Here is a 27,812-nt window from a genome sequence, read left to right on the forward strand (position 1 = left end):
ATCATTCCTCTTACGTTATTTCACTAAATGTGTTTCTGGTACTCAGCCTGGGGCCCTGAGCAAAAAGGCAGCTACAGCAAGGCTCAAAATGAAAACTAATTACTCTTCAGCACCTGAGTCCACATACGTGTCCCAGCAGAACACACCACCAAGGCACATGCAAACTAAGAAAATTCCCTCTGTCAAAAATCTATCTATCTCCTAGATTTTAAGAGACCGTTGACTTATACTCAAGTCACCAGAATTTGTTCTCAAATCATCTTGTACTGCTCCTTTATGTATTTCTAACATGCCTAGATACTGGAAGAGGAGAAGGCCACTAAGATCCTCTCTGCACTCGTAATAAAATGAACATTCCTTAACAGAACTCTTCCACTCCTGATACCCTAGTGATGGCAGTGGTAACTGCTGATATGGTACCCCCCTTTTGAAGAACTCATGCACCAAACGGGATTAGCAAACTCATTGAAAAGTGAAAATGTCAGTACATATTCACATTCTCTTGCTGCTGGCACCAGTTGAAAGCCTACTGACATTAGGAAGGGAAGAGGCCATCTGGGAGACAACTGCAGGCAAACATCCCAATCCAGCTGTGCTTCCAGCAGCTTCTTCCTGGCTCAAACCCAAGCAGGAATAATTTCGAACATCTTCCTGGTGCAGAAAGCATTCCAGATTCTGTGTACTGGAATCAGATTGATCCTAGCTGTGAGTGAAACTTAACATTTGGAAATTCAAACAGTTTTATAAACAGTCCAATTTGAATTTCCAAATTGAAATTATTCAAAACCTGCCCAGAAATCTACACAACACTGTCCCTCTTGTGACATCCCACTCTCTTTTTAAAGAATAGTTAGGAAGATAAGAGAGTTCTGCCAAGGAACTTTGCTTCCATTTGTAGACATCCTCAGGATCTGAGAGAACCTGTGGTAAGCCTGATGCTAAAGGCCTCCACACAGGCGTCTGTATCCTACACACTGCCTCTGAAGTGGTCAGCTGGGCCAAACAGATTCATATCATGTGAGTGTTTTGCAGTAAGTGGGAGAGAGATCAGGTCATCTAGGGAGCTTTGAAAGCTTTACAGTAACTTGAAGAAACATCAGTATGCTAAAACAGAAATGTTACAAAGAGTCAGTAGTCCTTAGTCTCTAGCTTCTAGGGTTTAATTACATGATTTAGACACATTGGATATTTTCCAGAGACATGGCACAGAGCAAAAAACTGCACTTGGAAACTGCAGAATCAGCAGAGGAATCATTTACTTGGCAAGCTTAAGCAGACAGAAAAAAAAGCCTCTCTGAATATGAAGTCATATATGTTTTAATATGCAGGTCTGGGCTGGCGAGAATTTCCATCCTAAGGTGAATTAAAACCTTAAGGACTCAGCCTTTATATGTAAGGCTAAAGTTTTCAAACTGGATAGGCTGTGCTCTTATAGTATCCAGCATCTTCTCTCTTCCCAGGACAGCACTTTTTTTCTCCTCTTTACCCACTGCTGCGTGCACATACAAGCATGTGCATGCACACGTGCATATGGGAGTGGGGGTGTGCATGTGAAATGTTTGAACAAAAATTTTCTTGACAAGCAAGCCTGAGTAGCAGAATGCACAGGGGCCTCTGGAGGCATGGAAAATTGAAACCAGTGACTAGAAGAGCTTTTTTCAGAAGTGGTCTCAAGAACAATCTTCAAGTAGGACTTCTGTGACAGAAGCATCAGCCTGCTCCATAGTGACTTTTTAAGAGGCAATACAGTGCCTTCAGTGGGTCAGTACCTCCATAAAGAACACACTTTTTAATTTTTTTTAAATACAACGTGTTAACAGTACACTTCAAATAAAATTCTATTCCTGGTGGCAGAGGAATATTTCTTGAAAGCACAACATGCCTCTCAGAACAAAGTACTAATGTAGTTCTTCTTTGTTAAGTTTGAAGCTCCTTGTATAAATCAAAGGTGAAAGGAGTGACAACATGAAATGGAATTTTCTTACTCAGATTTGCTGGTCACATGTTAGAGTGCCATGGCTGCACATGAGTAATTAAGGAGTTTTTATCCTTTTGGGGGTCTGTTTACACAACACAGTTGGCAGCACTGGAGACAGAGAGCTAGTTCGTTGCTGTGCAACATCTACAGAATTATTTACAGAATAATAATGTTAAACTTGTGCACACCGCAGAAGTCCATGACACCACATGGTTGCCCAAAAGAGCAAATATGGGGAGAAGAGGGATGTTTGGCCCAAGTCATGCTCAGCCCAAGACTTAACACACAGAAGCTAAATTAATAAGGTTGCAAAGAGTTGGAAAACCACTGAATGTGTGGAGTCAGTAGCTGGAAGAAATACTTTAACTCTATTGCTTTAAGATGATACAAAACTCGCTAACAAAACATAATTTTTTATTTTTGTAAACAGTAAGATATAGCACTAATATATATTAAAGCAGGTTTAAGAAAAAAATTACAAAATAATGACAATATTTATAGTAGGCTCATCAGTTTCCCCATAAAGTTTTAATCAGCTTTTCACAGAAATGAGTCTTTTAGCTTCTGGAAAAAAAGAATTACATGTTTATGACCAAGAACAGCCAATCTAGAACATTCTTAATAAACACATTTTCATGACAGCACCCTTTTTGGGGGATACTGACCTTTTCTTTAGGTGGCTAAACCACACTATAAAGCTCTAACTTGACCATACACACCACTTTGTACTTCTTCCACATTCTACTGTTTGTGTGTGCAGTAAACATGTGCAATGTGGCCACAGAAATGAGAATTAAAAATAAACTTTGCAACCTTAAATGTGCTTCAAAAGTACTTTGTAGTCATCTGTAGGGACTTTAGGATAACCTCTGCAGTGCTGAGGGATAATGCATGAAACACAAGGAAAGAAGGTTTTAGGGAGAGTGGACCTATAAAGGGGAGCATTCCTGAAGCCAGAGGAAAAGCATGCATAAATTTTGTAACAGTGCAGGTATCCAGGGAAGGAGAGTTGACCACAAAACCATTTTATCTTAATGGAGGCACACAAGATAAGGGGTGAGAAATTATACTTATCTCTTACATGATTCTATGCATATGGCAAATACAATATCAAAGGGCACAAAGAGGGATGTGAATTTGTACAGGCATAAAGAAGACAATTCTCAATGGACTGAGGGATCAGCTCCCTTGTCAGACACATCTGCTGGAAGCCTATGGGAGCGTGCTGAAGAATATGCAGCTGTCTCCTTGGAGCCACCACCTCCCTTCCCCCAAAAAAGGATTTACACTGTGCCGTTGGTCAGCCTGCAAGTAAAATACGGAAGGAGAAGAGAGTAACGGCCTTGGGCAAAAAAAAAGACAGGAGGCATCACTCCCCCAACCCTCTCCAAAAAGTCTCTATAACCCAAGCTGTTCTTGCCACAGATAACAGCTTGGAAGAGCTGAGAACCTCAGAACAATGCAAGAAGACATGCCCTTCTGCAGGGTTTCTGTGGTTAAATTAGAGAGAGATACAATCCTAGTTCATACAATCTCCAACATCCCACAGTAATGGTCTTTCCAAGTATCAAAATACATGGCCATGTAAAGAATTCTGAGCAGCTCAGTGTGAGTGCAAGAAAGTCAAATAGGAGGGAACTCAGAAGACAGGAAAAAAGTATTTAGGCTAAGACAACATACATGGAAAAGGCAGTAAAGGAAAGGAAAGGATGCAATAACATGCAGTTATCTGAAGCCTGACAAAACACTAGCAAAATAAACTGAAGTAGTGGAAAGGTGTTGAATTTATGGAATGAACTTCTAGACGGAAACAGATAGTATTTTCTTTCAGCACCGAGATGGGGTAACATCAATGGAAAAGGATTATTAGATTGTGGATTATCTTTTCCTTTCCTTCTCCCAAAGGAACCTCGGCACTGGAATTATTTCAAACTGGGAATAAAAAAATAACTAAAAATAGTCAATAAATCTTGTATTAATGGCTTAGGGCAGGTGGATCAGCTGTGACTAAACAAGAAGTGCACCCACATCCAGTTTCATGTTTCTGATTAGAACCTACATAACAAGGAAAAAGGGAGCCTCCCTCCATCCCAACTGAAGCTGCAAATGTGTTTCTGTATCAGATGTATCTGGTGGCAGCAACTCTGCTTGACTTTGTTGTTTCCATTTGCCCTCTCACTCTCATTCCTCATAAAACTGCATAACTTGGTACACTGATAGCGAAGGATGACCCTTGGGACATTTGCTTCCACATCTTTACTCTCTGACTTTTAGAACTTGTAGGAGAGGCAGGTGATATTCACCCTTCTTCCCAACCGAGTGAGAGTAATTGCAAGAGAAACTTCCGAGTAAGTGAAATCATGTCAGTAGATCCACAAAAGGCAAATTTAAAATTACCCATCACAACAGCCCCTCCCACATTCACAGATTTATTTAGCTTGAGTAGTAGTAACTTGCATCATGTCCTTGAAAAATAGGTTAACATGGTTTCTCTCTGCCACAAGCACTCATACAGCCATCTGTCCCCCAAAAGAGCACTGAACAACCCTACCCACAGACAAGGCCACACAACCTTCCACATATCGTTCCATGAGAATCAGGAACCTACACCAACATCCATCCAGCCCTACTTCAGAGACTTCAAAGGCAGCAATTCCTCGTGGCTCTTCAGAGAGCTAGAGGGAGAGGGAAACAACGGGCATGGGAGCACACCAAAAGCACCATGCATCTGTGGAACGTGTCTGTGTGTGATAGTAATTTCCGTGAGCAGAGAAGCCGACTCGATTCCCCACATCTGTCCTCTCCGTGCCCACAGACGGCACCTGACAGCAGAGGTGCACTTGGGGGAGGGTCCCAATAACGCAGCCTTTCAACAGCAGACACCAGAAGAGGAGAAAAAAACCCACACAACCTGAGGAGTTTTAATCCCTCTCGAAGTAGTACTCGTTTGTTCTGTGTCTGCCCCTCCCTCGGATGGCAGAGACCAGAGTGTACCCGCGACCACGGCCCGCTCCGGTCGGGCTCACAAAGCCCGTCCCCGCCGGCCCGATCGCCCGCCACGGTACCTTGTGCAGGACTCCAGCAACACCCCTTTCACTTCCCAGCATTACTCGAGCAGTTTTCGCAGGAGCCCTTCCCGCTAGGGCCGTGCCGACCGGCCTCTCGGCATCAGAAAAGTTGGACAAAGACCATTTTTCATCGCGCGAGTTGCACCATCCCGACGGGCCAGCGCCAGCTCCGCCGCTTTGTCCCCCGGCCCCAGGCACAGCCTCTGGCTCTCGGTCGATGCCTTTCAACAAGTCGGATGCTCGCCAGCAGTCTCGATACTTGCGCTACTCTCCAAGCCCTTCTCCGGGAACGTCCTCTCCCCGCCCAGGATCTCCCTCCTGCAGGAGTCTCTCTTCCTCTCTCTTCCCAGGATCTGCCTTGTCCCTTTCTCCGGGCTCCTCTCTCTCTCCCTCTCTCTCTCTCTTTCTCTCCCCCCTGCCTCCCTCCCCTCTTCGCCGTGCCCCTCCTCCATTCTCTCTCCGCCCCCCCCGACCTGTTTTCCTTCGCAGAGGCCCAGCGACGGCAAAGGGGGGCGGGGGAGCTGCGAGACCCCGCGCTCCAGGGCGGTTCCAGCCACTCCTGTCACTTCCGCGGCCATCGCCATCCTCTCTCCCGCACAGCTCCGTCGGCTCCCTCGTCCCCCGCCGCCTCAGGCTGCCTCCCCTCCGCCGCCCGCCCCTCTCAGCCGCTTGGCTGGGCGGGCCCCTGGGCGGCACCGGGTTCCCTCCGCGATGCCGGACTGTGCTGCCCGGGAGCCCTCATGCTCCCCCACCCAGTCTCTTCCAGAGGGGGGTTTTCCAAGTGGGTCTTCCCTCGCCGCAGCATCAAGGTTGCGGCCGGGCGCCCTCTGGGGATCTCGAGCGTGGCTGCAATTGCGCCTGCCCCAGCCCCTGACCAAGCCCCGGCCCCAGCCCCTGACCAAGCCCCGGCCCCCGCCCCTGCCCCTGTCAGGTTCAGGCCAGGAGGGACAGATTGGCCGTACAGGACTGATCCTTGGTCAGTCTCTCTTGACACTGTTGAAATTCATGTAACTATGTAGCGTCTCCTGCTGTTCGCGGCAACCCCGCCTCAAGTTAAAGCGTATGTGCTTACTTGTGTTCTACCTCCAAATGCTCTCCCTCTACTCAGCCCTAGTGAGGCTCATCTGGAATGCTTTATCCAGTTCTGGGCTCCTCAAAACAAGAGAGGGACAAGGGGCTGCTGGTGTGAGTCCAGCAGAGGAAAGGCTGAGGAAGATGGGCCTGTTTAGCATCTAGAAGAGTTGTCTGAGAGGGGACCTTATCAATGTCTATAAGTATCTGCAGGGAGGGTATTAAGAGGAATGAGCCAGGCTCTTCACAGTGGTGCCAAGCAATAGGACATGAGGCAACAAGCAGAAACTGATGCACAGGAACTTCCTCCTGAATGTGAGGAAGAACTTCTTTGCTGTGCGGGTGACTGCACACTGGAATAGGTTGCCCAGAGAGTTTGTAGAGTCTCCCTCATTGAAGATATTCCATAACCATCTGGACACAACCCTGTGCAATGTGCTCTAGGATGACCCTACTTAGGCAGTGATGACCTTACCAACCTTATCCATTCTGTGATTCTGTGAAATGTCACAGAGGCTAGGTGCTTGTTTGATTCTAGCTACTAACAAACCTCAATCATTGGGGCGAATCAACCAATTCTCCCAAAGGAGAATTCTCCCAAAGGAGAACCTCAGCTTCCAATGTAGAAACAAAGGACTGGAAGCATCTTTCTGGGTCTCTCCCTTCTCATTCTGCAAATGTCACTGGGCTGAACACAGAGAAATGCTAGAGGATGAGGCATGCTGCAACAGCCTCTGCATGTACCTACCATTCACTGAGTCACACAGGTAAGTGGCAGAAAATGAGGAAGGGTGCGGTGAGCTACGGTGTAAGGACAATGTGCATTAAGGACTGAATGGAAAATATATCAAAACTCAGTGGCTTACAATTCACAAATAACTTGATAACACAGAGCAGAGTTTTGGGCTTCTGCTGACAAAGTGACTTCCTTTGGTTTGAGGTACGAGCTTCACATTATATACCATAGAAAGTGACTGTGATTCCCTTCCACATAGGACACTGGTACACATACAAAACGACAAAGCACATTAGACACCTCACTGCATGGTTAAAATATATAAAATTCTGCTTAAAAGAAGTACCATCAGCAGACAGTGGCACATCTCAGCATTCAAAAAGCTAGGACTAGTTTCCACGCGGCACAGCCTTCTCTAGCAGTTCTGGATATATGCAGAATAACAGAAATACCTACATCTTCCCAGACAGCATAGTTTCTTTCTTAATCCTCTCTGTGGGGGTTTCTAGACACCAATTACAACAGACTTCTTTCCTTCCAACTTCCCTCCCCCCCTTTCTCCAGTCTGATTCTAAAACAAATTTTCTTCGGGAGAAACTGCAGGTATTCAGCTTCTCTTGGAATCTGGTCCTTACTCAGTAGGGTAGTAAATTTTTGCACATGTTTTCTTTTCTTCCTCCTTTTTGTACTATGAGGAGCATCTGGCCCCTAGAAAGGAGCAGTGGGACTGTACCATTGCACTGGGGTCGGGAATGAGGTTAACAAGCTGCTTTGTTCAATAGCTGCAGAAACACTTCCTCCCCTTTATGGTAACGGAATATTCCCCCCAAAACCTCCTCCTCCTCCTTCTTGGGGAATGAAAGCCAAGCATGAGCAAACTGCTACACTGAATAGGGAAGTCTGGGAAAAGTTCCTATGCACGTGTGCACATGCAACATCCAAACAGCATTTAAAACCTCACCTGGTGAAAGGCGAGCTGACAGTCAATCTTTTACAAGGGATTAATTTTATGGCAGTGTTTAAATGTTCTTTCTTCAATGTTGCAGGATTTTGCAATGCTGCGGCATTTATATATTTAAAAAAAGTTTCCAGTTTCTGAAATCTCCCTCTGCTGGGCAGATTATTACACCCTACCAGAAAAACTCACCCCTCTCAATATAAAAAGAATCACAGTCAACATGACAGAAACAGAGAAGCAAAAGCTTTCAATCCAAAACTACCATGGGTGGATCATGTTCTCAGGACAATCTTAAATGTGACAAAACCAGCATTCCTCATGCAACAGTGTGGCTGCATGATATAGAGCTGTGATCTCCAAAGTGGGGTGCATGCACCCCAAGGGGTATGCAAGACAACCCATTGGGGTGCAGAAGAAAAATATTAGAACTTCAGCGGTATATAATTTATAAATAAGTAAACATATGTATATTGGGGGTGTATGCTAAAGCCTTTTAACAAGAGGGGTACATGATCAAAAAAGTTTGGAGACCACTGATATAGACAATTGTATACTCCAAATTGCATAGACATACATTCATTTTACAGACACGTGATTCTACAAAATATTGAGTTTCAAATATCCAGACACACAAACAGATCTTGCAATATTTGAAGAAAAGAAGAAGATGCAGTTATTAAAAAGATGGTCAGGACACCAAAGCATAATTCGTTTCTTAAACACTCTCTTCACTGTGTGAAACATGTTAGGTCTTGAAGAGAAAAGAATTGGAATGTGCAGGGCAGACCACACAAACCAAAGAGAAGAAAACCACCCATGAGAGAATAGCTGAGGAGGATGAAAGGGAGGGGTTGGGTTAAGACAGGGGGAATAGAGTTTCAAAGGAAAAAGAGAGTAAAAGGAGGGTAAGAGTGAGAGAGGTGGGAGACAGAGTTGGAGAAAGCAAGATACTCACAGAGCGACTATAAAAGACAGACAAGGAAAGAAAGGGATGTGGAGAAGAAAGGGAGGAGCTGGCAACAGCAAATAGAATAGCAGGCAGAGGAAAGAATAAGAAGGGTACTATTTATACATGAGAGGACATGTTTGACAAGCAGTTTTGAAACAGAACTATTCAGTGGATAAAATCTTCAAGAAGATTTTTTCAAGGGCAGATTTATCACTGCAACTGTCTGAAATAGTATATTTTCCTTTAAAGATTTCTGGAAAATAATCATACATCAGTAAATTAAAACCTTGTAATATCCTCTGGATACCATATCTTATGGAATTGTTTTGTTTGGTGATGTGTTTGGTGAAGTAAAAAATTATTTTCTCTCTAAGAAAGACCAGCAGAGAAAGAGGAGAAACTTATGTAAAATTCATAAGAGATAACTGAATATAATTTGGGGAAGCACAGAGTTGCAAAAGGAACGAGGGGCAACCCAAAATGGAGTGTGAAAAACCAGACCTTTACAGTCTCCACACTGGTGCTTGGCAACCATTAGTATTCACCCCTACTTAGAGCTTTGTTTCCTGAGCTTTAATGGAAATAAATCTAAACCAGAAAGGGGAAAAAACCCAATCTACATTGGATAACTATGCATCCACTTTTATTTTTAATTATTATTTTTATTAAGTATGTGTATCAGTTGTTATGAAAATTACCTTCCTTGATTATTATATATCAACCAGTCTTTATAATATGACAGTGTATTTATTTTGTAAATATGTATTATTTCACATTATACACTGTATTGTCATAAAGTTCTGAAATTTTACTGAAGATATTAGTATTGTTCCTGCTTGAATAAAAGAAACTAAAGGGTGGCCTAGTCCTGGAAATAAGGACTTTGCTTCTTGGAAACTTGCTTTGTCCATGAAGGATAAAGAATACCTGTGGACAACTAAGACAACACCACCATCCTAGACCACATCTTCAAAACCTTCCCAGCATCACCTGGTATCATAGGTAGGTAACTATAACAAGACTGACTCCAGAGATGTCTGCATCAATAGGTAAGCATTAAGAATTCTGCAAAAAATGTAGATGGTTTGCAGAGATTTACTGTGATTAATAATCAGTAGTGTGGGTGATTAGTCAAATCATGTAGTACCTGAATGTTTGAAGGGTATAAGAATTGTGTGTAAAACCACATTTGGGTTGGCCCAATTTGGCTGGGATACCTCATGCACATGAATTAATATTTACCCCTGTAATTTTATCCTTTGCATCCTCTCTCCTCAGTTGACATGGGCCAGTTGCAAATTTTTGCAACAATCTCAAAGGTGAAGAAACAGCTAGACTTGTGCCTGTTCACTGGAGCTACAACCTAAATGTTTGTTTATCTATCCATTTTCTAGCATTCTCCCTGTGTAACCCAAGCAGTTTAACACACTCATCACACAGATTGAGAACCAGTGTTCATGATGCTAACATCCAGGAGGAAAACCAGTCATTTCTGCTGTGGACCAGGATTTGGGGAAATTTAATAAGATAAGTAGCTGCTAGGAATCCATGACTGGGTTTACAACAAGCCTAGTTCCATGCTGGGACTGGGCACTATTTAGTCAATTCCATGCAGACCTGCAATCCAGCTGTCTACTAGGTTTTTACCTGAATGCCCAGACATAGTAAATTAATTTGTAGCTTACTGGGACATGAGACACTACAGGGTTTCTGAAGCTGCTAAAGGGGGAAAAAATAAGATTCATGAGCCCTACAGCCATGGCTCAGGAACAGAAACGTGCCATGAGAGAGATGTGCATTTATCTTGTGCATGTTTTTACTAAAGTCCTCTGAACTCCCTAAAAAGTATGAAGGTATAGGTATATCTCTTATAAAGGTATTGAAGTTGTGAACTTGTATGTGTTGCAAAATTCTCTCTTCTATCAAGCATCCTGTCTATCTGCTGATCCATGTTGATCCATGTTGATCCATGTTCCAAGCTTCACTCACTTTCACTGGTGTGCTGCAACCACAGTTCTTGACCAAGCATGAAATTTCTAATTTCTGCTCGTGAAAACCAGGAACTTCAAACTCCTGTTGGAATAGCACGGGCAAAGTGCCACTGTATTTTTTTTTGGTATTGCCTGTTTAACTTGGAAGGGAGGTGAAAATAAGTTGCAATTATCCCACTGTTTTGTTGCTTCCGTAAGAGTGCTTGAAAGTATTCCATACTTAAATCAGATCTGTGCTAGATTCAGGTGACTGTTGCTCATCTGAAGAATGACTCCAGAAAGCTGCATAAGATTTCGAAAAGCTCTGGTTTTACAGAGCTTATGCTCTAGAGGGAAAAAATGGACCAACAGTTACGCAGATGGAAAGGGAAGTTGCATTTCCTAAGTGCCCTGGGATTTAAGCAAAATTGCCCTGCTCAAAAGGTCACATAACATGGATCTTTTTCTTGGAAGCCCAATAGAAAAATAAGGACATTAAGTTACTGGCGTTGAAAGGCAGAGAGGTGAAGGCTAAACATCCTCAGGAAGCTGAAAGGATTGGAGCCGAGGTTCTGTAGGAGAACGTAAGGTACCCACGGTCTTTTTCAAACTGGGCAGCTTGCGCCACCCTATGTCCAAGTCCACCAGTAGGGTCTCTGAGCCTGCTCAAACTCACAGGAAGGGGTTATATAAAAGACTGCCAGTTCCGTTTAGTTCTTAGCTGAAAAATGAGTAGGGAAGGAGAACTACAAATTTAGTTCAGAATAAAATGATTTATTTTCTTTCTGAGAGAAAAAGAATGTGGGAAGTGTTAAAACAATTTTGTTTAGCCTGAAACTCCATTTAACTTAATTATTTCAGGAGTTCTTCAGAGAAGGAAATGAATGGCTAGGCACATAAAACTGCTAGCAGAAGCGTTTCATGAATAGAACCGGTCTGTACCTTGGCAGTTCCTGGGTCCCAATCTGTTGCCTGGGTGCCAGTTTCTTCCCCAGGGAATGCTTAATTATTTGTAAGATATGGAAACATCTCAATAGGAAAATTAATTTCTCCCATCACTCATTCCATCTCCCATGCACAAACTGGCATGCTCAGGAATATCGTGGTAGCAACATATTTGTAGAAAACAGTTCAAAAGCACTGTAGTGCAAAATGGGAACTTACTACTAAGGCTGTTATCCCACAGACTTTTCAACCCCAAGAGAATACGAGCCTCTACAGAGATAGAAAACCTTACACTCTTTTTTTCTCTGCCCTGAGCTGTATTTCCTCATCACCTTCCTTGTACTACCAGCAAAGATTTGTGCAGTGATCTGGATCAAGGAATTGATCTGTCTGAAAATTAATTCATCAAAAATATATGTAAAATTTTGGAATACATGTAGGAGACTTTATGGGGCTGAATAAACACTACAGCTAGAAGATGGATGGGAAGGCAAAGTGTGTGCAGGTTGGAGAGGGACAGTTGAGGCCACCCCTTTCAGCCGCAACATAGTTGATCCATGTTTTAAGTGGACATGTGCCAGTCCCCAGAGTATAGGCCTTTAAAACTTAGTATCCCATAATAGGGATGTGTTTTCATTACCACTTGCTCTTGAAGTCTGTGCATGAAACTGTTCTTTTCCTACCAAAAATAAAGCTGAAAAAAGAAAGTAAGAAAATCCATAAGAAACTATGAAGGAAAATAAAGCTAAACCTGAAAATGCCTCCAGAAATGGTTAACATGCCATTGTTCCATAAATCTGGAAAACACTGAGGGTGTGGATGTGTGAAATCACACAGGTTTAGCCACAGTCTAACAGTAAAAGAGTAAAATCCCTATGCATCAGGCAGCACTCCTGCAGGAGGTGAGTAACCACCTTGAAGGTAACAGCAGCAACGAACCGCTGCTTCTGTTCATCATGTTGAGGTGTGATCCATTATAATCACCTCAGCTCTCTTGCTTATCACCCTGAATCATAGAATTATAGAATCACAGAGTATCTTGACGTTGGAAGGGACCCATAAGGGTCATTGAGTCCAACTCCCTGCTCCTCACAGGACTACCTAAAACTAAACCATATCACTAAGTGCTCCTTGAACTCCAAGTTTGGTGCCAAAACCACATCCCTGGGGAGCCTGTTCCAGTGACTGACCACGTTCTCAGTGAAGGAACTTTTCCTAATGTCCAGTGTGAACTTCCCCTAATGCAGCTTCATATCATTTCAATTGAATGAGAAGACAATAAAAATGTTTTTAATAATCTGTCAGCAACAACAGGAGGGCTAAGGAGAATGTCCATCTTTTACTGGATGCGGGAGCAAATGTAGTGACAAAGGATGAGGAAAAGGTACATAATACCATATTTGCTGCGGTCTTGAATAGCAAGATCAGTTGTTCTTCAGGTACCCAGCTGCCTGAGATGGAAGACAGGGACAGGGAGAAGAATGCAGCTCCCATAATCCAAAAGGAATGCTCAGTGACCTGCTACATCCCTTAGACACACACGAGGCTTTGAGGCCAGATTGGATCCACACGAGGGTAGTAAAAGATCTGGTAGAAGAGATCACTGAAATACTTTCTGTCATTTATCAGCAGTACTGGCTCACCAGGGAGGTCCCAGGTGACTGAAGGTTGACAAATCTGATACCCATTCACAAGAAGGGCCAGAAGGAAGATCCGGGGAACTACAGACCTGTCAGCCTGACCTGCGTACCAGAGAAGGTCACGGAGCAGGTCATCCTGAGTGCCATCACATGGCAAGTGCAGGGCAATCAGGGGATCAGGCCTAACAGAGGTTGATTGCTTGTGACTCCTCGCTCGCTGCTTCTCAGAGATGGTGTTCTGTGGCGCAAACCCCCTTTTGCCAGGAGGAAAGAACCACGAGGTGTCCTCTCTGGATTCCAGTGGTGAAAAGTAATTTATTCTAACTACCGCAGGCTTTTAAGAACTCTGGGGGAGGATTTAGAAAGAGGAATGTGACTGGGTAAAGGTTCGGGGGAAAGGGAGTGGCTTGAGGATTCTGCTAGCCAATGGGGGATACAGGAGGACCAAAGTCCAATAACAAACCAGAGATTGGGGAGAGACGGATGAGACAATCAATAATGCTTGTACAGGGGCGGGGACTGGTTCGGGGAGGGAAGGCAACATGGCGCTGTGCAGGGAGACCACGTGGGTAAAGGGAATTACAGAATTCGGGGGAGAACCGTACAATAAAAATGCAAGTAATCAGTGTCTTTCCACTCCGCCTGATCCTGGAGAGCTGCCGCTGTGATGAATCTGCTCCTAAAGGAGTTCTTTCCAGGACTCGTAATCTCTGTGTTCTCCCACACAGGTCCAGCCAGGAGGGGTTCATGAAAGACAGGTCTTGCTTGACCAACCTTTTCTCTCTACATGACATGGTGACCTGCCTAGTGGATGAGGGAAAGGCTGTGGATTTTACCTTCCACCTGGACTTTAGTAAAGCCTTGACACCATTTCCCACAGCATTGTCCTGGAAAAACTGGCTGCTTATGGCTTGTGATAGGTGTATTAAAATGTGGATGGATGTCCGGGCCCAGAGAGTGGTGGTGAATGGAGCTAAATCCAGTTAGTGGTCAGTCAGTGGGGTTCCACAGAGCTTAGTATTGGGGCCAGTCCTGTTTAATGTCTTTACTGATGATCTAGACAAGGGGATCTAATGTACCCTCAGTAAGAATGCAACCAACACCAAGCTGAGTAGGACTGTTGATCTGCTGGAGGGCAGAAAGGCTCTGCAGAGGGATCTGAACAAACTGGATCAATGCTTTAACAAGGCCAAGTACCAAGTCCTGCACTTGGATCACAACATGCACCCCTACAGGCTTAGGACAGAGCAACATGGCCCAGCATAAAAGAACGTGGGAGTATCAGTCAGCAGTCAGAGGAACATGAGCTGGCAGTGTGCCCAGGTGGCCAAGAAGGCCAATGGCATCCTGGCTTATATCAGAAATAGTTTGGCCAGTAGGACCAGGGCAGTGATCATTCCCCTCCCCTTCACACTGCTGAGGCTGCACCTCGAGTCCTGTGTCTAGTTTTGGGTCCCTCAGTACAAGAAAGACACTGAGGTGCTGGTGCATGTCCAGAGAAGGGCAACAAAGCTGGTGAAGGGTCTGGAGCACAAGTGGTATGAGCAGCAGCTGAGGGAGCTGAGGTTGTTTAGCCTGGAGAAAAGGAGGCTCAGAGGAGACCTCATCACTTTCTACAACTACCTGAAAGGAGGTTGTAGCCAGGTGGAGATCAGTCTTTTCTCCCAGGCAACAAGTGATAGAACAAGAGGAAGCAGCCTCAAGTTTTGCCATGGGAGGTTTAGATTGGAAATTAGGAAAGATTTGTTCACCAAAAGGGTTATCAAGCATTGGAACATGCTGCCCAGTGAAGAGATCAAGTCACCATCCCTGCAGGCATTTTAAAGATCTGTAATTGTGGCAACTAGGGACATGGTTTAGTGGTAGACTTGGCAGTGTTGGCTTTATGGTTGGATTCGATGATCTTAAAGGTCTTTTCCAGCCTTAATGATTCTATGGTTTCCTTGTGTCCTACCACTGGTCACCAGAGAGAGATCAGCACCTCCCATTCTATTCACCTCATTCTTTAAGCTGAACAAACCTCTTGCTTTGGAGAGCTTTCATCGTCTTAGTCACCCTCTTCTGGACATGCTCTAATAATGTGATGTTCCTCTTACATCATGATGCCCTAAACTGCATACAAGGCTCAAAGTGAGGCCACACCAGTGCAGAGCAGAGCTGAACAATCACCTCCCTCAACCAGCTGGTGCGCTCCAGGACACAGTCAGCTCTCCTGGCTGCCAGGGCACTGCTGACTCATATTCAACTTGCCATCAACTTAAACCCCCATATCCCTTTCCACAGGGTTCTTCAGCCTCTTATCCTCCAATTTGCATGGATTAGAATCCAGGATGTCAAGAGAGAGGACTAAGATTTGTGAAAAAGGTATGAAAAAGAAATGAAGAAGAACATGGAGAAGGGAGTGTAACTTCGAACCAGACCTCAGGAGAATAGAGGCAGTGGAGGTGTTTGAGAGTACTGCACCGAAGTCTGCACACAGGGGCTCAGAGACTAAAGATACGATGTGGAGGGTTCTAGCATTTCTCTAGTTCTTTCAAGAAAACTTGGAATTCTAGGTCGCTATGGGTGTGAAATCACACAAAGCTTGCAATTTAGAAGTAGCTTTCAAGAACTACGCCTTGGGACCGGGAGATTGCACTTTGTGTTTCCGTGGACGACAGTGCCACCCGGTGGACGGAGTTGGTACTGCTGGCTAACAGAACACGCTCCCTGGCGTCCAAGCATCCCAACTCAGGCTGAACTCATGGGATAAGCCCCCACTGACCTCCAGTTGATGTCTCACGAGTGCCGTTTACTAGAATCAGAGATATAAAAGCATTGTGTATAAAAATTTTTAAAATTCCATAGAAAAAAGCCCCAAAGCTTGGAAAAGTACTAACCCTTTTTGTTTATGGGTGTTCATCAGCACTGCAGAGTTCAGGGTACTGAACTCGGTGGAGAAAGAATTTTGAAACTACCTACCTTATCTTCAGCATTGCAGAGATACTCATGAATTCTAAGTTACTGTGAATAATCATTAATCATTAACTACTACTCTGATGGGCTTTTCTCTGACACAGAAATTATCTTGAAGCTCTCTGTTTAAAGCCAGCCTTATCCTAGTGACAGAGTGTGATGCTGCATTGTGGAAAATTAAGTTAGTTTTTAAGTCTTTTTTTTTTCTATTTGTCTATGATTTCCTCTGTGATGCATATTGAACTCTACTCTTTCAGCCAAGACAGTCAGGGTCCTCATGCACCAACAAGCCTTAATTGTCCTGGACAATCTCACCTGCATCCTCCAACAGTGCAGTTTCTGTCCATTGCCCCAGGAACTATATTTAAGCTCAAATGTAGACACACATTCCCTGTCTAAGCTATGTTGTGGGCAGGTCTTTACCTTTGTTGTTGGTAAGATGGCTCAGGTGCACCTCTGCTCTGCAGATCCTGCTTTCCATTTGTTGTTAGAAAAAGCAGAAAAACCTCTAGTGATCTTCTATGGACCATATTTACAAATTATCTGTCCTCACACTGGGCCATCTAAAGACTTTCTCTCCTACTTAGTGACCACTGTATTGATGCATAAAGGTTTTTGGGAGCATCTTAAAGGCAGAGTGTCATTCAGGAAAGGCCAGCTTGAGGTCTTTGACACTGACACAAGGCTATGTTACTTTGGCAAAATGCAGATATTTTTCTCACATCCTATTAGCATTGCTAAGACAATAATTCAGTCCTGGTACAGACAAGAGCGGGGAGATATCCTAAAAATACAGTAGGTTTTATAGAAAATGTCATGGAACTACTTCTACAAGGTCTATCAGTGAGAGTCAGGCTTCTGAGTACCATGTGTTGTTAGATCTCACCTGCACATCTTCAATAGGTTCCAAAGTGCCAGGCAGAAGGAAAAACTGGCATGGCTGTAATCTTACCTTTAATGCAGGTTTCAGCTTTCATATTTCCTTTGCTTTTTAAAATGTCATTGATTTATTAAAAAAAATACTATGCTTAAGTTTCTCGTTATGCCTCAACAAACCAAAGATAGAAACTGTAATGCTGCTGATAAAGAACCATGCACTGCAGCTCACTTCCTGCATAAAAGGAGTAAGAGTTTTGACAAGGTACATCAAGTGAAGAATAAAGAGCTGCAGAAAAGGAAGGAAAAATGGTGAACTTGTTGCTGTGCTTCAGATTAAGATTGGACAGGTCATCCAAATAAAAAAGTAAATATGATTTGTGCATGCAAAATATATGGTACAGTTGTTGCATCCTTACAGTTGATTTTGTGCCTGCTCAGAGAGGAAGACATAGCAAACAGATTGTCTGGGCACAAAATGCAGATGAGCAAGAGGACACTCCTCCTAAAGCAGCTAATGTAGTCTGCTTTCAAGGAGGTGCTTTCTGGTTTCACATTCAACAAGATAAACATGGATGTGGTTGAAAGATTTCTATCTGTCACTGCAACAGTTTGCATCCTTGACTAAGTATTCTCTGGCTCAGAGAAAAAAAACCTTCAAGAAAAGGCTGCAACTTCAGATAAATGCAAGACTGTTTTTGAGGGTCAGTTTTTAGACCACGGCCTGTAAAGAAAATAAATCTATTTTGTCCACAGTAATGTGGGTTTGCTTTTTTACCATAAATAAACTAGCCTAATATCTTGTCTTCTACCTCAGTGCCCTAGGGACAGGCCTTATTCCCAAATTATCTTTCTTTTGCTTTCTACAAATCCATTTTTTTTCTCATTCCCATTTATCCTAAAACACAGACTGTGTCCAACTGCCTACCTTAAAAGGAGTCTATGATAGTCTAGTATTTCTATCTAGTGACTTTCTGTCATTCCCTGGATATGAAGTGCTTTTTAATGAACCGATGAAACTCTTCATTTTCCTGGACTTTGAGTTACTGCCTGAGCAAGACCAAATCAATAATTGTTTTGAGCAAATCATTTAAGAGGAGAGGTAGTTGCCACATGCAAAGAGGCTCTTGACTGACTGTTAAAGAACTGACTGCCTAGTTAGTTCAGGGTATCGGCATTCGATATTCAAGTTCACATGTAAAGAAGAACAGAAATTAATGTGAAAAATTAATGTTTAATGTAGATTTAGCTCTTCTTTTGAAGATGGAACATAACTCATAAAAGGAATACTCCAGGAAAATGTGACTAATTTGATACCCAGTTTTTCAGTAATTTTCTAGTTAAACGATTCTGTGGAATCTGAATGCAGAAAAAAATTTAATAGAAAAAGTATTAATTTCTGATTTTCCAGGAAGCTGAAAAGATAATTGAAGAGGGAGGACCAAAAATAATTAAAGGAGGGAAAGTGAGAGCCACAGCACGTCCAAATAGCAAATCCAAAGGAACGAGTTAATGGAGATTGGAAAAAGAAAGGTTTTGTAGGGAAAAATAAAATCAAGGCAACAAATTAAATATCTGGCTTCAAAGTCCCTGATAGCTCTTGCTGACATCAGTGCTGTTGCAGGACAGGAAAATGCTGACATGATTGTTGTTGTTGTTCCTCCTTACAGCTGTTGAATGTAAGAACAGAATGGAGCTGTCAGGACCAAGAGGTGTGTCTTCTCTTTGTTTTTCTCCTTCTTTTTTTCAGATGTGCACTCTCAGAACTTCCATTAACTTCCATGTTTCATTTTTCATCTCCAGGGATCATCAGTCCAGCTTCTTGGAAAGCTAAAGTGGAAATGCTTTTATGAACTAGCAGTTAGCCCATGAGGAAGCTTTCCCAGCTCTGGCAGTTTGTGCTGCTCCAGATAGTGCAAGTATCCTGCACAAAGATGTCATGGCTAGTTGTCAGAACAGTCAGCTCACAGTGAGCACAAGGAGTTTTACCAGTAATGACACAAGAGTTGTGTTGCTGGTGCCTGGAGCTTCATGCTGAACAAAGCTACCTTAGTTTCACCTGGCACTTCCTACCCTCACTGATGGTAAGGGCCTCAGATTGCTTCCTGATAAATACAGGCTATTTACCTTTTGTTAGTCCTGGAAGCTGAATTAAAAAAGAATCCCTCATTACTAAAGTCTTCTTGGAGATTGTATTTCAGATCATGAGTACAATTACTCCCAAGTTCCAATGAAATTCTAAGTTAATCAAAAGGCTTTTTATTGATTTTTTCAATATCTCTGATAATTTTTGTTCATTTTTTCATCCTTATTTTACATATAAAAATGGGATTCACTGGAAAATATAAAACTGCCTTCTCCTCCTTGAGAGCGTTCTTTAAGATCTGCATTTTCAGAGTGTATGGAATGTGGTTCATCCACCTCAGTCTAAGGAATGCTGATCAGTGAGAAATCCACAAAAAGGTGAGCCCTCAAGTGCGTTCATGCCCTAGGGGAAGGGGAAATAGGATCAGCTCATGATCAGCTTAATTATGTGTGGGAGGGACAATTTCTTTAGACTCATCCTGCTTATATTTATGCACTGTTTTGGCTAACACAGTTCATGCTAAGGCCTCAGGTATGCTGGGAGCAATGCCATTACATCAGTGTGAGAACACCACACAGGGAGGACAGGTGCCCAGAAAGAGGTAAAGGGCCATTATGCAGCCATTGTCACCTGCAGATTGCTGGCTCCTGCAGCCATCTTTTTTGTCTGGCAGTTTCTTCAGAATCTACTGACTTATGAAAATGGTGTAGACCAAACTTCCAAGCTGGAAGATGTAAAACCACCAGCTTATGCAAAAAGCAGATACAATAGCAGCTGGATTGCTGAGACTTTCATGCTTCCCAGTTTGATACAGCGGATGTCCACACTATGATGGAAGAGGAAGGATGAACACTCTCACCATCGGCTACGTTACTAATATTTGTTGTAATATTAGTTTTCACAATATTAAGCATGTGGGGATTTTTTGCTTATAAGTGCACAAATTGATGATTATGAGTTCTAAGTTATGAAACCTTATGATTTGAATAGTGAATAAGTGAATTCATGTGATAGACTAGTCTAGGCAAAAGGGGATTGAGCCCCTGTTTGTCATATTGGTTGTATGTCTTAATAACCTCATGAAATAAAGTTTAAATCACAGGGTATTTTATCCTGTAAATTTGGGAGATCCAAATGGACCATGACAAGGCATATGATTTGATATCTCCTCAAAACATGGAGTGTATCCTAATGCTGCTCCATGTGCATTCTTTGCTAGATATCTTGTTGTCATCTTTTCTTGATATCTTCCCTAATGTCAAGGAAAACAAAAGGGTAAATGATACATAAGAACTTGTTTTAAGGACAGAAGAATGTTGAAGATTTTCATGTAGAAAAAACTTTGTTTTCTGCTTTCTTTTAGATTATCTTGATACAAGTTTAACTATAGTGAATAATATGAATAGGAAAACCTCTTTTAATCCTACTGTTGATAGAAATTCAGCCTAGCTGTTCATAAATCATCTTATGCAACTGCAGAAATAAGACATTCATTGATTTTAAGTCTTTTGTATTATTTGTCAATTTGACATATCTTTGTTGCCAGCTTTATTTCGTAGAGTTGGATTGAGAGAAAATTGTGTTGTCACGTTTTGCATGTACATCAATATAAGTTCATTCCTATAACCACACTGCTCCCAAAACTCTTTTTTAGCTTCACTAAACAGTTTCAAAAGCTTGTAAAAATGTAAGAAGGATTGTTCTGTGGATTCAAGTATATTTGTAATAGTCAATAGTGTTAAAGCAATGGAGAAGCCCACATACATCTTAATGATGGAAGTTTATTAACATTTATATAAAATCCTTTATCTTTCTCTATGAAAAAGTCAAGATACTCAAGTTTTCAAATGGAGAAGTAAAGTTTATTTGTGCTTTGGCTTGTGAGATTTTTTTTCTTGCAGGAGTACTCCGATTACCAATATCAAACATCACCATAAATAAGGGTGTTTATGGACTTAACTCTTATTTATGGTTCCCTTCTTCTTTGCCAGAGTAGAAGTGTTTTCAAGTGAGCGTGACTAACTGCATGAGTTCTTTTCTCAGGGTGTGATAAGAATTATGAAATATAATAGGGTTTGTGTACATTGTTGCATAGTGAAAGTGACCTAATAAACAGATTATGCTCATCAAGCTACAAAAGAAGTTATTAATGTCACTCAGATTCAGCCAACTTTCCCCTCCATGTTTAACTGTTTGCAGCTTCTAGTCAATTTTAGCCAATATGTAATAACATTATTGGAATAACCTGAAGAGTGCAAAAATGGATAATTGTGACAGATATAGAAATAGTCGTATCCTTTCTCAACCACAATCTGAGTGTGCATACCATTATCTGTTAATTAAAACTACTTTAAATATTGTTGGTTTATACATCTATCTTGTAGTATCATCAGACAAAAAGATTTCTTCCTTCTCCCATACAGTCCTGCTAGCCTCATAGAATGCAAGCTGTATTCCTTAGTCCTGCCAGTGTGTGACCCTCACTTTATTCACTGCCTGACTATATGTTACTTGTATATTGTTTGCAAAGTCAAATACTTTGGGTTTAATTCTTTTTTTTTAATCATATGGGTAAGACTGGGAGCAAAGAAATTAATTTCCTTTGGTGGTCACATGTGAGATTTTGTACAGAGGTGCCAGAAAGCAAACTCTGCTCTTAAACACTTTTATCACCATGTAATAAAATACAGTTTCAGACCATTTTTAAGGTTTTGATGACTTGTCTTCTTTCCTTAGTTTTTTGGTAAACTGTCAAATACTTAATGAGCACTATCTTCTTCCCAAGAATGAGTGACAGACGGCATCCTTTAGGTTTTCTTTGCAGCTGTGCTGTAAAACATGCTTCATCACTTACATGAGAATTTAGAGATCTATAGCTTTTGCTTCCTCTGCAAAGTCTTTTATTGACTTCAGTGACAGCAAATTTACTCAAAATCAATAGTTTGAATGTTAAGCATTGCTTAGGTGAAGGGAAAGCATATATACTTGCTGGATTTCACTCTCTAGCATTGCAAGTTGACTAAACATTTTTTCCTTTACTTTCTATTCTGTTTATTTAAGCCTCCATCTAGCTCTCTTCTGAATGAGGCAATACATCTGTCTCCTGTCTGCTATTTCCAGTTTTGTCTTTTCTCTCACCAAAGTAGTTGCATTGCTGATAGACAAGAGGACTTATCTTTGTGCCAACCTTTCTCTTTTACCATTTGACTCCTAATGGTGCCCGTTCTCCCACTGGTTCTCCTTTTTAAAGCAGACACAAGCTGGTCTTTTAGCAGAACCAAAGGATGAATAGACCTGCAACATCCTTGATGCTGGTAGTTAAAATAGAAGGCAGAATGTAATAGGAGTTGAGATCAGCTGCCCGAGCAGTCATCTGTCCTGCAGGACAGGATTTTCAGGGCCTCTAAGTGGTGTGATATGAAAAACTAAACCTGGATGAATCAGAGAACATGGTGTATTCTAGTTTTGATTGCCAAACTGAAGGAGGCTATAAGAATAATACCTCTCATTCTGTATGTGCATTTGAAAGAACAGAGGGTAGGATTTGTAGGATGAGGTTGTGTAGTTCATCAGACCAGTTGAGTGTGTGGGGAAGTCTGAGAGTTTCTTGTGTTCTTAAACACTTACAAGATGACAAAAACTAGTAATCCAAAGATCTGATAATGGAAACTTTAAATGGTTGCTTTGTTATCTGGAGACCAACAAAACTACAGCCTTATCACAGCTAAGAGGTTTGGCAGGCCTAAATGCAAAAGGACTGCGTATAGGCACAGAAAACATGTTTAGAAATGATGAATTTTAATTGAGTGAGAAGAGAAAAAGTAAGATGAGAAGAGGGGAAAAATGGAAGTAATCTATAAGAGTGTTATATGGGAATCACAGAGCACAATAGGGATAAGCATGAGGATATCACAAATGGCACAGAGAGATAGAAAGTCTGAAACAGTGCTTGATTTAACTGATCTGTAGCTTTTACCTACCTGCAGGAAGGCCAATTATCTGATATCAGTGATGTTGAAGGAAAGAAAGATACCTGGGTAGCTATTGCTTCTTCTTTTTATCATGATATTCACTAAATACATGAGCAGAAATTATCTGCTATGCATGAGAAAACCTTTCCTCTCTCCCCCCCTTTCCTTTTCCTCTTTTCTTTTACAGGTGGATTCTCTGATTCTCCACCAGGAGGGGCACAGAGACAATCTTGCATATACCGATTCCAACAACCAGTTCAGGGAGTCGAGACAAATTGTTTTAGTGCAGGCAACAAAAGAAGTGGAAGTTTACACAGAGCATAAAACCACTTTATCAGAAAAAAACCCATAGGGATGCATTACTGTGCCAGGAGCCTTCAGTATGATCTAGCACATGAAGGTCCTGCAACAAAGAAAAAATAATCTCCTTTACTCTTGATTGTGAGTGGCTGAACAGATTAAGTTTCAGTCAGTAGGCCACCCTCACCAGTGGATGTTTCTTGGGATATACAGCCCATTCCTTAAATCTGTTATATCTGCAGTAAGATTTAGAACTGGTTCAAATGAAAAAAAGAAGCCATCCAGAAAAAATGGGATTGAAATTCTAGGCCTGAGTAGGAGTGGGATAGTGCCAAATCTACATTGCCAGTAGTGCAACAGTGATGGCAACAGTCTTGTGCTGTGCTGAAACTTCCAGTACTCTCATTGAGCAAGAAACACATAAGATTCTGAAACAGAGACACCATCAAGGGATCTCCTGAAAGCAAACCTAAATAATAGTAGCATTCAAAATTCTATCAATGAAGTGTGCTAAGAAATTCCTGATTTATGAGATAAATACTTTTGCAACATTTCTCGATGTTATGAAACAGATGAAATCCATGCTGAAACCCACACTGAAATCCTTCATTATGTAACTTATCCTCACTAGAAGAGTTGTCTGAAACTGAATTGACCAGAAAGGAGATTATGGAATGTGCAAATGATATTAAATGCCATTGTCAGATCTCTTTCAAATAAAAATACTGTGACAGCACAAGTCTGAAATAGCTGGCTTACAGACAGGAGTGTGTATTTTCTCATGTAAAATGTTCTTGATACCCATGACAGGAAGATGGCAAATGTAACACTAATTTTTAACCAAATTTGACATATATAGGAAAAAAAGGGCATGTTTTCTACATTTTATCTTGGCTTTTTTCCTCACAGGGTAATAGTTAGCAGATTCAAACTAATTTTTTCTGCAAAAAAAAGTTATATTTTTTGTAAATTTTTGTAATTGTATGTGTAATATTGTATTTTTTTCCTGAAAGATGTGTTTGTATTTACTGGACCAATTACCATCATGTTTCATTCTTGTAAATATTAACATTGCTACTAATGCCTTTTTTCCCATACCTTGCAATTTCAGAGTCACACAAAAATCAAAAAATGACTAGCTAAAAGGATAATTCTGACATTTGTTGAGAATCGTGCAGCTATGGGACATGACTATGAATGAGTTCATATGTATCCTTGGTACATATGGGAATAAAATATCCTAACTTGCTGGTCCAGCTTCGTATAATAACTTGTTGGGATGTAGCAGTATTTAGTGGTCTGGTTCTACCGATAGCAGGGCTGCATTTTTTCAAAGCATTTGATTTATATATTCTCACTTTAGTTTTTTTATGTTCGTGGATACCAAATCCACAAAGCCCATGTCCCCGACATTCATTCCCACTGAGAAGAAAGTAAGCCTATCACAGCATTGAACTGATGATGTTGTGCTCAGAGCGACAGTAAGACATTTTGATGCCTTTATTTTTGCAACTTCATTAGAAAGACCAACCTCTCTCTAAACAAGCTCACTGTCAGGATCAGGTGATAAGGTCTCTCCCTCCAACTCCCCATACTTAGTAGTCCTCGAACTGATATACCTAACTGGACTAGGTTTTATTCCTCCCCTTGCTTCCTTTGAGCTTGACTTAACCACTGGTGTGTAAAAGGATGTTGTGAATCAGATTTTCCACTTGAAATTCTTTCTCTTTGTATTAAATACTTAAATATTTATTGATCAGACACAGAATCTGTTCCATGTGAAAAGTCTAAGCTATAAATTTATACTTTTTATAGAGTAGAAAAACAGTAGTCATTAATCTCTTGGTGATACCCTACAACACAGTGCACTACAGAGTTGGTTTGTCTGGATTCAGATCCCCTCTTGAAACAACAAAAATATGTGATTTGAATCTAGATATTGTCCTTAAACATTTTACCTCTTATATTGCTGTAAACTCCTTCACTGCACACTATCCCACATAAACCCAGAGGAAAACTCTATGTGTTCTGTGTGAAAAGGGATTTCTCCTTCCAGCCCATTTACCTGGATCTTAGGGCAACTTTTCAGCATATCTAGTTAGGTACTTCACACACTAGTTCCCCTCCTCATCAGCATTATGTGGGCTTTGTGAAATCCCATTCTCAATACCAGCTCTGACATCTTTCTCCTACAGATAAAGAATCCATGTACTTCTGAGTCAATGCATTGAATTCAGCATTTCAGTCTCCAGTTTCATGACAGACATATGTATCTCTGGTACAGTAGTTCCAGTTCCTTTTCCATGAAGTTCTGCCAATGCAAAAATAAAGAACTGTGGAAAATATAGCCCCTAAGGATCACCGTAAACACCCACTCATTCCACCAGATGGTATCCTTTCACTTAAATAAGAAAGAATATTTTCAGTAGCAGAGACCTTAGGTTGCTTAATATTAGCATTGGTCTCTGGGCCCACATTTCAAAGCCATAGATAGAAAATATGACAACTCTGTAGGTTCCCACTGTGCACTCAAAGTATCATGCTAGGACAGTGATGAGTCTTCTTAACACGGGTTATAAGATTGTGTCAGAATCAGTGGTATCACTCTGGATCCTGGAAAATGCATTTATAATTAGTACAGGTACTGCCGGACAACCACAGGACAAAAGGTCGCTAGATATTTGCTTCAGGAATAACCCAAGTTTCCTTCACTTTTGTCGTATGCTAAGGTTACAACAGGCTCCAATATAAATTCTCAAAATAATATCATGTATGGTTGTTCTAACAGGCAGAAAAGGAAGAAAAATAATTAAGGTCTGAGCATATGTATTTTATTTTTCCAGGAAGAAAAATTCCAGCAGTAACCAATACAAAAATAAAAGTACTTTATTTGATTGCACTAAACATTTTTTGGTTTATTCTGGAAACAAAATATCAAAAGCTAAAATAAAACATAGAGTGGTAAATAAAAAGACTGTTGTCATATATGACAATATCCTGTCTGATAGAATAAGCAAAGCTTCCAGCTGAGTCAGTTTGAAACTTTCTGTGTGTTGTCAACACCTGCACAAACAAGTGTTTGCTTGAAATTTCTTGCAGGAAGGAGCTTGTTTTCAGCATAGATGTAGCTGTTACAGAGATCTCTGCTATTGGTTTAAGAGAAGCATATGAAACAGACCCATATAAGTCCCTTACAGGGGTAGGTTCACTGACTACCAAGGCAGAAATGAGGATGTGGACTGCTTGGTGTGTGGCCATGTACTTCTTTGGAGCAAGTAAGGAATCGGTAGAACCGTAATACCTGCTCTGCTGCTGGGAGAATGTAGCTTACTTGTTTTACTGGTTTTTGTTTTGCTCTTTCTTATAGGAGCTAAAATCACCCAAACCTCAAGTCTTGTGGTGAGAGAAGATGAGAAAACTACTCTGAAATGCAGTCAAAATGATAATCACAATAATATGTTCTGGTATATGCAGCAACCAGGGAAGGGGCTGCAATTGATCTATTTTTCCTATGGTGCAAATGATAAAAAAGAGGGTGACATTCCCGAAGGATTCCAAGCTAACCGGCCAAACCTTGCAGATTTCAGTTTGGATATTTTATCTGTGAAGATGAACAATTCAGCTGTCTATTTCTGTGCCAGCAGTTTGGACACAACACTTCAAAGTCACTTGCTTTCTTTACATAAACCTCTCTCCTTTCAGAACTTTCCCTCCACTCTCAGCACAGGAATAGGGTGTGTAGGCTAATAACCTATTCACAAACAAGATGTTGCCAAGAAATTGGAACAAGAATAGGTAGAAATAAGACCTAGGTAGAATAGGTATGTGAAGTGTAGGCTAATTGCTGAACTCCTCTCCTCTGATCAGCCATTTATCCCCAATCTCATCAGGACAATCAATAAAAATGGTTAACCAAATGCAGACATAAAATAAAGGAAATGGAAACTGCAATCTACACAGCCACAAATTATCATCCCCTAAGCCATTTTCGTACCTGACACAGAACAATTACTTGATATATATAAGTCTGAAATACTTTGTAGATAGTGACTTCTGTGGACACTCTCATTCCTTCCTGAAGATTATCAAGTAGTGAAAACCATAATGTTTTTCACTGTGCTTGGAAATGTTAGCCTATCACAACAAAACTGTAGAATTACCATCATCAACAGTGATGAGAAGGAGCCTGAATAAAAGATGGTGCAAGAATAGAAGCTAAACAAAACTAATATGCAACAGATTAGATTAAAGTCACCAAAGAGGAGCCATTACCATGGCCTGCAAGTGCACTAATGCATTCCTGAAAAGT

The 27,812-nt window shown here is 41.4% G+C and overlaps 1 protein-coding gene across 2 annotated transcripts in view; it reads right to left on the reverse strand.

The window, feature by feature from the left end:
• The window catches only part of EPHB6 (EPH receptor B6), a 72,411-nt gene extending 66,744 nt beyond the window's left edge, over window positions 1–5,667 (reverse strand). The window contains exon 1 of one of the 2 annotated variants that reach the window (XM_027681457.1): window positions 5,520–5,667. The gene's annotated coding sequence lies outside the window, so the exon portion shown is untranslated. Of the gene's footprint in view, window positions 1–5,043; window positions 5,434–5,519 lie in introns of those variants that run through there. The other variant, XM_027681454.1, reaches the window with a different exon arrangement.
• Window positions 5,668–27,812: the final 22,145 nt, after the last annotated feature.

Source organism: Neopelma chrysocephalum, unplaced genomic scaffold (genome assembly GCF_003984885.1).
Source record: "Neopelma chrysocephalum unplaced genomic scaffold, ASM398488v2 Primary Assembly neopelma1_60, whole genome shotgun sequence".
NCBI classification, from domain to species: Eukaryota; Metazoa; Chordata; class Aves; order Passeriformes; family Pipridae; genus Neopelma; species Neopelma chrysocephalum.